General features: G+C 41.1%; 1 non-coding gene across 1 annotated transcript; it reads left to right on the top strand.

The window, feature by feature from the left end:
• Window positions 1-2,084: 2,084 nt before the first annotated feature.
• On the top strand, window positions 2,085-2,191 carry LOC125935821 (U6 spliceosomal RNA). The gene has a single exon (XR_007461806.1). It is a non-coding gene; the product is annotated as a U6 spliceosomal RNA (small nuclear RNA).
• The last annotated feature ends 9,753 nt before the right edge of the window (window positions 2,192-11,944 follow it).

Raw genomic sequence — 11,944 nt, 5'->3', positions numbered from 1 at the left:
AATTTTTTTAAATGTTTATTTGTTTCTGAAAGAGAGACCACATGCAGGGAAGGGGCAGAGAGAGGGAGACACAGAATCTGAAGCAGACTGCAGGCTCTGAACTGTCAGCACAGAGTCTGACGCAGGGCTCAAACTCATAGACTGTGAAATCATGACCAGAGCTGAAGTCTGATGCTTAACCAAATGAGCCACCCAGGTGCCCCTGTATGTAGTCTGCTCTTAAGGACCTCGAGAGATAAGGCTCCTGTTTCCTAGCCAAAGACCATTTAATAGTGCCCCAAAGCTCATGATCTATCCCACACTCCCCTTCATAAGTTCTTGATTATTCATTTCCTTCTTAATTCATAGGACTTTTAAAGGAAGATTTACTAGAAGTGACCTTTGTGGAAATTTGTGGTATACACATGTTTTGTATGTGTTTTCCTTGCAAATAATAGTCAACGAAGTAATATTAAGCATGAACTTTCGTGGCAGTCTGGTCCTCCCAAGAAGATGCCAGCAAGGGTGTGTGGGGACTTTCTTAGGAAAAGGGAATAAGGAAGAAGCCAGAGGCTGGGCGAGCCATAGGACTGTGATGCAAGTCAGACCCCTGGTGAGAGAGAGGAGAAAAGGTCAGGTAGCAGTGTCTGAGACTGCCACAAAGTCAAAGGAAAAAGTCCAGCAAACCCTTTGGGGAGCTCTTGAGCCAAAGGTGGCTGTCAGGAGCACATAGCTGCTCATGGGAAGTGTGGCCTCGGGGCAAAACCAAGTCCATTTTCAAAAAGTAGCATATGGGGCCTCAATTATGCTCTGCAAAGTAAAAGGATGGTAAGATGCATTCTCACTGCTTCAGCTTCCATCTCATGTCAACAATTGCTGCCTCCCTTGACCTTTCCTTGCAAAACCATTCTCATTTCCTGTTTAGACTTCCATTTCCAAGCAGCAAAAGGAAACCCACCTTTGAGACAAGAAGTACTTTGAAAGAAAAGCAGAACACAGTTTCTTCAGGAAGGCTTCAAACTGGGCACATGCAGGCTGTCCAGAGTCTATTATTATCTTGGGAGGTCTTAGGAAAATGCCAGAGACATTATACCTTTTCCTAATGTTTCCTCCTCTAAAATAAACTGGGTTCCCATACTCCTCATGCGTATTCCTGATACCCAACAACTCCTATTATTGGAAAAGTATGACCCAGGCAAAGGACTCAAGGACTGTATCATATCTGAGGCCTGATTCCCCAAAAAGGAAGCTGTGTGTGGCTCCTGTCACTTTGTGGTGGGAACTCCAAGTAGGGTACTGTGGTCTCCAGAGCGTTCTCATGGTGAACAGACATGATGGGCTCTGATTCCCCAGGCACAGTGCCTTGCTAGAGTAGGTAAAGGTTTGCTAATTTGGTTAACGGTGTAGATGCATTTTATTTATTTTTATTTTTTAAAATTTACATCCAAATTAGCATATAGTGCAACAATGATTTTAGGAGTAGATTCCTTAGTGCCCCTTACCCATTTAGCCCACCCCCCTCCCACAACTCCTCCAGTAACCCTCAGTTTGTTCTCCGTATTCATGAGCCTCTTCTGTTTTGTCCCCCTCCCTGTTTTTATATTATTTTTGTTTCCCTTCCCTTATGTTCATCTGTTTTGTCTCTTAAAGTCCTCATACGAGTGAAGTCATAGGATTTTTGTCTTTATCTGACTGACTAATTTCACTTAGCATAATACCCTCCAGTTCCATCCATGTAGTTGCAAATGGCAAGATTTCATTCTGTTTGATTGCCAAGTAATACTCCATTGTATATACAGAGATGCATTTTAAAAAGCTAGAACTGTGTAGAGAAAGTTCGTCCTCACCAAAATCCATGAACTCTTTACTTCCCTGGCAAAACACTTAGCAGGAAGCTAATGTGGTCCTATGAGTAAGTTCTGGCCAGTAGAAAGTGAGTGGAAGGGATGTGTGCTGCTTTCAATCCAGCTCTTACTTCCAGTATGTGTTCCTCTCTCTTTTTCTCCATTGGCTGGTGGGCTGTAAAGAACTAGAACCTGGGTTCTAGTGGGGCCTGGGTTCCCAAACGACCAAAACTCACTTCCCTTAAGAGTCATGACTGGTTTGTGCTCGCTTCGGCAGTACATATACTAAAATTGGAACGCTACAGAGAAGATAAACATGGCCCCTGCAAAAGGATGACACGCAAATTCGTGAAGCGTTCCATATTTTTTTCAGTGTGCTGAATCAGAAAAATATGCAGCCAAGAATTCTTTATCCAGCAAGGCTGTCATTCAAAATAGAAGGAGAGATAAAAAGTACCCAGACAAACAAAAATTAAAGGAGTTTGTGACCACTAAATCAGGCCTGCAAGAAATTTTAAGGGGGACTCTCTGAGGGGAAAAAAGATGAAAAAAAAAAAAATATATATATATATATAGCAAAAGCAACAAAGCACTAGAAAGGACCAGAGAACACCACCAGAAACTCCAACTCTACAAGCATCATAATGGCAATAAGTTCATATCTTTCAGTACTCACTCTAAATGTCAATGGTCTCAGTAATCCAATCAAAAGACATAGGGTAACAGAATGGATAAGAAAACAAGATCCATCTATATGCTGCTTACAAGAGACCCACTTTAGACCTAAAGACACCTACAGATTGAAAATAAGGGGATGGAGAACCATCTATCATGCTAATGGTCAACAAAAGAAAGCCAGAGTAGCCATACTTATATCAGACAATCTAGACTTTAAAATAGAGACTGTATCAAGAGATGCAGAAGGGCATTATATCATAATCAAGGGGTCTATAGACCAAGAAGACCTAACAATTGTAAACATTTATGTGCCAAATGTGGAGCACCCAAATATATAAATTAATCACAAACATAAAGAAACGCATTGATAGTAATACCATAATAGTAGGAGACTTCAACACCCCACACACAGCAATGGACAGATCATCTAATCAAAAAATCAACAAGGAAACAATGGCCTTGAATGACACAGTGGACCAGATGAACTTAACAGATATATTCAGAACATTTCATCCTAAAGTAGCAGAATATACATTCTTCTCCAGTGCACATGGAACATTCTCCAGAATAGACCATATACTGGGAAACAAATCAGCCCTAAGTAAGTACAAAAAGATCGAGATCATACTGTGCATATTTTCAGACCACAATGCTATGAAACTCGAAATCAACCACAAGAAAAAATTTCAAAAGGTAACAAATACTTGGAGACTGAAGAAAATCCTACTAAAGAATGAATAGGCTAACCAAGCAGTTAAAGAGAAAATTAAAAAGTATATGGAAGTCAATGAAAATGATAGCACCACAACCCAAAACCTCTGGGATACAGCAAAGGTGGTCATAAGAGGAAAGTAAATAGCAATCCAGGCCTTCCTAAACAAGGAAGAAAGATCTCAGATACACAACCTAACCTTACACCATAAGGAGCTGGAAAAAGAGGAGCAAATAAAACCCCAAACTAGCAGAAGATAGGAAATAATAAAGATTAGAGCAGAAATTAATGCTATCGAAACCAAAAAAACAGTAGAACAGATCAATGAAACCAGAAGCTGGTTCTTTGAAAGAATTAACAAAATTGATAACCCACTAGTCAGTTTGATCAAGAAGAAAAAGGAAAGGACCCAAATAAGTAAAATCAAGAATGGAAGAGGAGAGGTCACAACCAACACAACAGAAATAAAAACAATAATAAGAGAATATTATGAGCAATTATATGCCAATAAAATGGGCAATCTGGCAGAAATGGACAAATTCCTAGAAACATATATATTACCAAAACTGAAACAGGAAGAAATAGAAAATTTGAACAGACCCATAACCAGTGAGGAAATCGAATTAGTAATCAAAAATCTGCCAAAAAACAAGATCCAGGGCCAGATGGCTTTCCAGGGGAATTCTACCAAACATTTAAGGAAGAGTTAACACCTATTCTCTTGAAACTGTCCCAAAAAATAGAAATGGAAGGAAAACTTCCAAACTCTTTCTATGAAGCCAGCATTACCTTGATTCCAAAACCAGACAAAGACCCCACTAAAAAGGAGAACTATAGACCAATTTCCTGATGAACACGGATGCAAAAATCCTCAACAAGATATTAGCCAACCGGATCCAATAATACATTAAAAAAATTATTCACAATGACCAAGTGGGATTTATACCTGGGATGCAGGGCTGGTTCAATATCCACAAAACAGTTAACGTGATTCATCACATCAATAAAAGAAAGGACAAGAACCATATGATCCTCTTAATAGATGCAGAGAAAGCATTTGACAAAATACAGCATCCTTTTTTGATAAAAACCCTCAAGAAAGTAGGGATAGAAGGATCATACCTCGAGATCATAAAAGCCATATATGAACGACCCAATGCTAATATCATCCTCAATGGGGAAAAACTGACAGCTTTCCCCCTAAGGTCAGGAACAAGACAGGGATGTCCACTCTCGCCACTGTTATTCAACATAGTATTGGAATTCTTAGCCTCTGCAATCAGACAACACAAAGAAATAAAAGCCATCCACATCGGCCAGGAGGAGGTCAAACTTTCACGCTTCACAGATGACATGATACTCTATGTGGAAAACCCAAAAGATTCCACCAAAAAACTGCTAGAACTGATTCATGAATTCAGCAAAGTCGCAGGATATAAAATCAATGCACAGAAATCGGTTGCATTCCTATACACCAACAATGAAACGACAGAAAGAGAAATCAAGGAATCGATCCCATTTACAGTTGCCCAAAAACCCATAAAATACCTAGGAATAAATCTAACCAAAGAGGTGAAAAATCTATACACTGAAAACTATAGAAAGCTTATGAAAGAAATTGAAGAAGACACAAAGAAATGGAAAAAGATTCCATGATCCTGGATAGGAAGAACAAATATTGTTAAAATGTCGACACTACCCAAAGCAATCTATATATTCAACGCGATTCCTATCAAAGTAACACCAGTATTGTTCACAGAGCTAGAACAAATAATCCTAAAATCTGTATGGAACCAGAAAAGACCCCAAATAGCCAAAGTGATCTTGAAAAAGAAAACCAAAGCAGGAGGCCTCACAATCCCAGACTTCAAGCTATACTACAAAGCTGTAACCATCAAGACAGTATGGTCCTAGCACAAGAACAGACACTCAGATCGATGGAATAGAATAGAGAACCCAGAAATGGACCCACAAAAGTATGGCCAACTAATCTTTGATGAAGCAGGAAAGAACATCCAATGGAATAAAGACAGTCTCTTCAGCAAGTGGTGCTGGGAAAACTGGACAGTGACATGCAGAAGAATGAACCTGGACCACTTTCTTACACCATACACAAAAATAAACTCAAAATGGATGAAAGATCTCAGTGTAAGACAGGAAGCCATCAAAATCCTTGAGGAGAAAGCAGGCAAAAACCTCTTTAATCTTGGCCACAGCAACTTCTTACTCAACACGTCTCCAGAGGCAAGGGAAACAAAAGCAAAAATGAACTACTGGGACCTCATCAAAATAAAAAGCTTCTGCACAGTGAAGGAAACAATCAGCAAAACTAAAAGGCAACCGACAGAATGGGAGAAGATATTTGCAAATGACATATCAGAAAAAGGGTTAGTATCCAAAATCTACAAAGAACTTATCAAACTCAACACACATAAAAACAAATAATCCAGTGAAGAAATGGGCAAAAGACATGAATAGGTGCTTCTCCAGAGAAGACATCCAGATGGCCAATCGACACATGAGTAAATGCTCAACATCACTCATCATCAGGGAAATACGGATCAAAACCACAACGTGATACCACCTGACACCTGTCAGAATGGCTAACATTAACAACTCAGGCAACAACAGATGTTGGCGAGGATGCGGAGAAAGAGGATCTCTTTTTCATGTTGGTGGGAATGCAAGCTGGGGCAGCCACTCTGGAAAACAGTATGGAGGTTCCTCAAAAAAACTAAAAACAGAACCACCCTAAGACCCAGCAATTGCACTCCTAGGCATTTATCCAAGAGATACAGGTGTGCTGTTTCGAAGGGACACACACACCCCCATGTTTATAGCAGCACTATCAGCAATAGCCCAAGTATGGAAAGAGCCCAAATGTCCCTCAATGGATGAATAGATAAAGAAGATGTGGTATATATATACAATGGAGTATTAGTTGGCAATCAAAAAGAATGAAATCTTGTCATTTACAACTACGTGGATGGAACTGGAGGGTATTACGCTAAGTGAAATTAGTCAGAGAAAGAGAAAAATCATATGACTTCACTCATATGAAGACTTTAAGAGACAAAACAGGTGAACATAAGGGAAGGGAAACAAAAATAATATAAAAACAGGGAGGGGGACAAAACAGAAAAGACTCATAAATATGGAGAACAGAGGGTTACTGGAGGGGTTGTGGGAGGGGGGATGGGCTAAATGGGTAAGGGGCACTAAGGAATCTACTCCTGAAATCATTGCTTCACTATATGCTAATTAATTTGGATGTAAATTTAAAAAAATAAAAAATAAAGTTAAAAAAAAAGTCATGACCAGTTCTAGTCAGACCTTTCTATGTGTCAACTGCATAGACAACAAGCTAAATGTAAAAATTCTATAATTTACAAAAAGCAATCATGCACATTCCTAAAAATGTTTATGTGTAAACAGGATTATAAATGATATTTTTTTTCAAAGGCAGCTTTACTGAGGTATCATTGTTATACAAAAACTCTTTGGACTTATTTAATGTCTACAATTTGATGAGTTCAGAGATTGGAATTCTCTCATGAAACTGTCACCACAATCACAGTAATAAACATTGCCTCCTGCCTCTTTGTTTTTGTTTTGTATTAAAAACACTTAATATGAGAACTACCCTCTGAGCAGATTTTTAAGTGCACAATACAGTGTTGTTAAGTACAAACACGGCATTGTACAGCAGATTCATCTATCACAAGTGACAGTTTAACAACTACGTCTCATTTCCCTCATCCCCAGCCCCTGGATCCTGCTCACTTTATCCTCTGTTTCTATGACTGTGACCACTGTAAGTAACTTATCATGCAGTATTTGTCTTTCTGAGGTGGACTTATTTCACTTAGCATAATCCGAGGTTCACCCACAGTTTCTTATAGGGCAGAATTTCCTTCTATTTCTTTTAAGTTTATTTATTTATTTTTGAGACAGAGAGAGAGAGAGCGAGTGAGTGAGCGAGTGTGTGCACAAGCTCGGGAGGGGCATAGAGAGAGAAAGACACAGAATCTGAAGTAGACTCCAGGCTCTGAGCTGTCAAGACAGAGCCTGACACAGGGCTCAAACCCACGAACCGTGAGACCATGAACTGAGCCAAAGTTGGACACTCAACTGACCGAACCACCTAGGTGCCCCAAACTTCCTTGTTTAAGGCTGAAAAACATTCTACTGTAGGTATATACCACATTTTCTTTATCCATTCATCTGTGGATGGACATGAAGGGTGTTTCCACACCATGGCTATTTTAAATAATTTGATAGGAGCGCCTGGGTGGCTCAGTCCATTGAGCATCTGACTTTGGCTCAGGTCATGATCCCACGGTTTATGAGTTTGAGCCCTGCATTGGGCTCTGTACTGATAGCTCGGAGCCTGGAGCTCCCAAATCAGATTCTGTCTCCCTCTCTCTCTCTGCCCCTCCCCTGCTCATGCTCTGTACCTTTCTCCCAAAAATAAATAAACATTAAAAAAAAATAATAAAAATAAATAATGTGATAAATGTGGTTTCTTTTTTCTATTGCCCAGGAATGCTAAACTAATTCCCAGCCAGCAGGTTATCTGTGGAGCTGAAAAGATGATACATTTTGCTCATGTGTGCCTTACCACTTCTTCATTTTCTTTCTCACCAGCCCCTGTTATGTGAATGAAGCTTTTATGGCTTGCCTAAAACATGCATATTTTCATTATTTTATGGAGGTGGATTGACTGTGAAAGAGTGCCATGCTGTGGGTGAGGAGATTTGATTTGTAATGCACGTTGAAGATCTTTCTATCTGAAAGTCCAGGAACTTCAGAACAAAACAGAAGTTGTGTTAGTGTGTATCTGCCTTCCCACAGAGCTTGCCTGAGCACAGTCGTAAGTAGATTTTTTTAATGAATTTTTTAAATGTTTTTATTTATTTTTGAGACAGAGAGAGACAGAGCATGAGCAGGGGAGGGGCAGAGAGAGGGAGACACAGAATCGGAAGCAGGCTCCAGGCTCCGAGCTGCCAGCACAGAACCCGACGCGGGGCTCGAACTCACGGACTGTGAGATCATGACCTGAGCTGAAGTCAGACGCTTTACCGACTGAGCCACCCAGGCGCCCCACAGTCATCAGTAGATTTAACTTCCAGTGCAACCACCCAAATACCAGCCATCACTAGTACTTACAGGCTCAACACCGGCTCACCCTGACACTGTAAGGTTTCGTTTTTTAATCACCGCTAATAGGTCCAACACAAGAGAAAAACAAAGAGCAAGATCCTAACTCCAACATAATTTTTCACTTGCTAAATGAATGACAGCTTCTAGAAATGAAGTTTCCATGTAGTTCTGTAAAGACGGAACCATAGACATGGATCATCTACAAAAAAAATCCCGGACTGTTACGCTCACCGCAAATGGATTCCAAGTTCCCAAGAGGCTGACCCCTCAGCTCTATAGAGCTGATGCTGCCAAAGGTTCCAGAGCCCCTGACTCTGAATATGAGCCATACTATCTAGTTATGCCAGTTGTTACCATTACTGCCATTTTTCTACTATGACCAGCAAGACACAAAAATTGAGGAAGCATGGAGATGCATTAGCAATCCGTATCATAGGTACTGACTCGGTCAGGATGCTGTGGACTGAAGTGGCAGAGACACCAACTCAAACTGGCTTAAATGGTATGGAAATTCATGGTAAGTCCACGTGGAATTGGTTAAATGTTTAATACAGTCCTTGCTGAACTTCTCTGAATTTTGTCCTCAATGGAGACTTTGTCCTCACGTGCCTTCCCTTATGGTACCCAAGAAATTATGGCAGTTCCAGTCTTTTTATGCACAGCCTCTACGTCGGGAGAGGGAAAGAGAGAGAGAAAGAGGGAGAGAGAGGAGGCTGCATTTCTGTCGGCTGGCTCTTCAGATTAAAGCACATTTCTTTAAGTCCCTGGCAGACCTCTTCTCACTGGACTGAACTGAACCACGTGTCCCTTCCTGAACCAGTCTGGCCAAGAGTGTGTGACTACTCCTTTTATATCCTGATAATGTGAACTACCTGTAAATATGCAGTCTGGGGATACTGTGGTGGCATTATCTGCTCTAGCCCACCCTGGACAATGATATCCATGAAGTCATGGGTGTGATGTGATAATTTTATTCCCTAACACATATTTACTAAAGATTTACATATTAAATTTTTTTAAAGTTTGAGCTACCACCTAATTGTGTTGACACTAGAGATACACAAAGCACACTTGGGCAATACTGAGCTTGACTGAAGAGGGTAAGAAAGAGAACAGCATTAGAGGGTTAGTCATGGAAAGACAGAGTGTATAGCTTGTTACAGGGACAACGACTCAACTAGTTTGACTGAAACAGAGGACTCATTGAGAAATAGTGGGAAATGAGAACAAAAATTTGTGGACTGTAGGGGACCTTAAATTCCAGGCTGAGGAATTTTGCACAGGTCAATGCCAACCTTTTCGAGCTTTTCATCCTTAAACGATGAAAGAACTGTTTTGTTAACATTAAATTGACGGGTCTATGAAGGACTAGTTGAAGTGGGAAATCTTTGCAATAAGAAAGGAATAAAGGTAGCAAGATTTAAAGTAAGAAGAAGGTGAGATACAGGAGGGGAACATTTCAAAGAGGCAAGTGATGAGAGTGGAAAAATCTGATATGCGGCATGGAAAGAATGAGTAGCCTCGAGTGATTTCAAGATTTATTAGAATAGGCTCTCTAACACGAGACCCCATTTGGCTTATTTGGAGTCACTGAGTGTGTGTATGTATGTGGGCGTGCATGTGTGTGGTGCATGCATTTGTATTCTCCCTCCAATTTTGGGCTGACCAAGACTCAAGTTCCCGATCTCCCGGCTTTTAGAGTCCTTCCTGCCACATCGCTGCTCTAAAACACAGAAGTCAGGAGTGGGAGCTTGACCTCAGGAGGTCAATGACGTCATTGAATAACTAGATCCACCTAATTGGTCCCCAGATCCCATAACCCACCCCGAATCTCCTTCCCCCACCAAGATCACAACTGGACATCTCCCTTCAGACCAAGAACATGTTCCACCTCTGACCCTGACCCATACAGGAGTCACATCCATCCTCCACTGAGGAGCTCCAATCCAGGCCATGCATCACGGAACCCTAAGGAGACTTTCACACAGAGGACTGTCAGAGCCCTGTGAATACAAAATCTCCATGATGCCTCCTGGGCATCTTCATAGAAGAGCAGACAAAGAAGCCAGTGCTGGGGAGAAGCTGCTGTGGGATTAGTCAACCTCAGCGTAGAATTGCACTGGCAGCCTTCCTGCTCACTCACTATAGGATATTTTACAATAATTTCCACCCCGTGTCCTGGACTCAGTGACTCCTGTTTCTTAGCATTGCTGGCTGCCGGCCAGCACCTTGCTCTGGGAGCAGCTCCTGGCAGCTGCAGCCCAGAGTGGTAATGAACAGAGGCCCAACTGGATGTGGCTGCCGTGCTGCTCCCACAGCTGTGGTCTTGTAAGTCAGGAGCATGCCAGGTGGCTGTGCCTGGAATGAGGGCAGCAGAGCACTTGGGCTCCTTAGCCAGGTACTGGAGAGCTAAAAGTTCCAAATATTTTGTCTCTGAGGTGCCAAAAAATGTAGAATGGTCAGGGTAATCTGGGAGGTCATCTCCCGACAAATCCGGCTGATGCCACTCAAGCAAACTGAGCCCTGGCTTATGAACATCTCCTCGATTCTCCTTTTCTGAATCTATTTCCTGGTGCTGGACGTTATAGGAATATATACATCTACAGATGGTCAAGTCTAACTTTCTGCATCCTAATCTTTCTCACTACTATGATTAGAAGAAAAGTCCTGAATGCAAGCAGTAGTAAGAGTAGGAGTAGCAGTTGTAGTAGTAACGTAAGAACAACAGTTATATCCAGACAATATACCAGACACTTCAAACGTATTATCTCATTAAATCGACACAATCCTATGAATTACATACCATGTTCATCCCTTTTGCAGATAAGAAAACAATTTAAAATGCTAACTACCTAGCCTAATATAACTGCAAAAACGTGGCAGAGCCAAGATTTGAACTCACGTTTGTCACACTCCGGAGCAAGAGCACTTATTGAGCACACCATTCAGACCATCTGTAGGAACTTAGCCTCACCCTGAAACTCACTCTATTTTTGCAATGGCCAAATGAATGGATTTCATGTAGAGAAGTATACGTTAGCATACCGAAAAGCCTTCTTTCCTCTCTTAAAAGCAAAGAGGAAAAGTGTCCAATGCGGTGGGTGAAAGTGTAAATCAGGACAACCACTTTGGAAAACCACTGGTATTACTTACTGAAGTGGAAGGTTTGCATGTTCTGTGATCCAGCATTTCTCCTCTAGGAATATGCCCACAAAAGATGTGTGCACGTGCGCACAGAAGAAATGTACAAGAATGCTCACAGCAGCATTGTTTGTGTTAGCCCTAAACTGCAAATAATCCAAAAATCTATCAACAGGAATAGGGCTACCTAATTGGGATATATTCACACAATGGAACACCGTACAGCAATGAGTAATCAACCCAGTTACACGCAACAACATGGATGAATGCGGAGGTCAGGAAGCCGGACGCAAAGAACACATGTTGTGCAATTCAATTTATTTTAATGTCAAACACAGAAGTAAACCATAGTATTTAGAGAGTCATACTTAGGGGATAAAATTATGAAGTAAAGCAAGGAAGTGATTGCCATAAAAGTCAGAAAAGT

Source organism: Panthera uncia, assembly GCF_023721935.1.
Source record: "Panthera uncia isolate 11264 chromosome A1 unlocalized genomic scaffold, Puncia_PCG_1.0 HiC_scaffold_17, whole genome shotgun sequence".
NCBI classification, from domain to species: Eukaryota; Metazoa; Chordata; class Mammalia; order Carnivora; family Felidae; genus Panthera; species Panthera uncia.
This window is presented reverse-complemented; position numbering and strand designations above follow the sequence as displayed.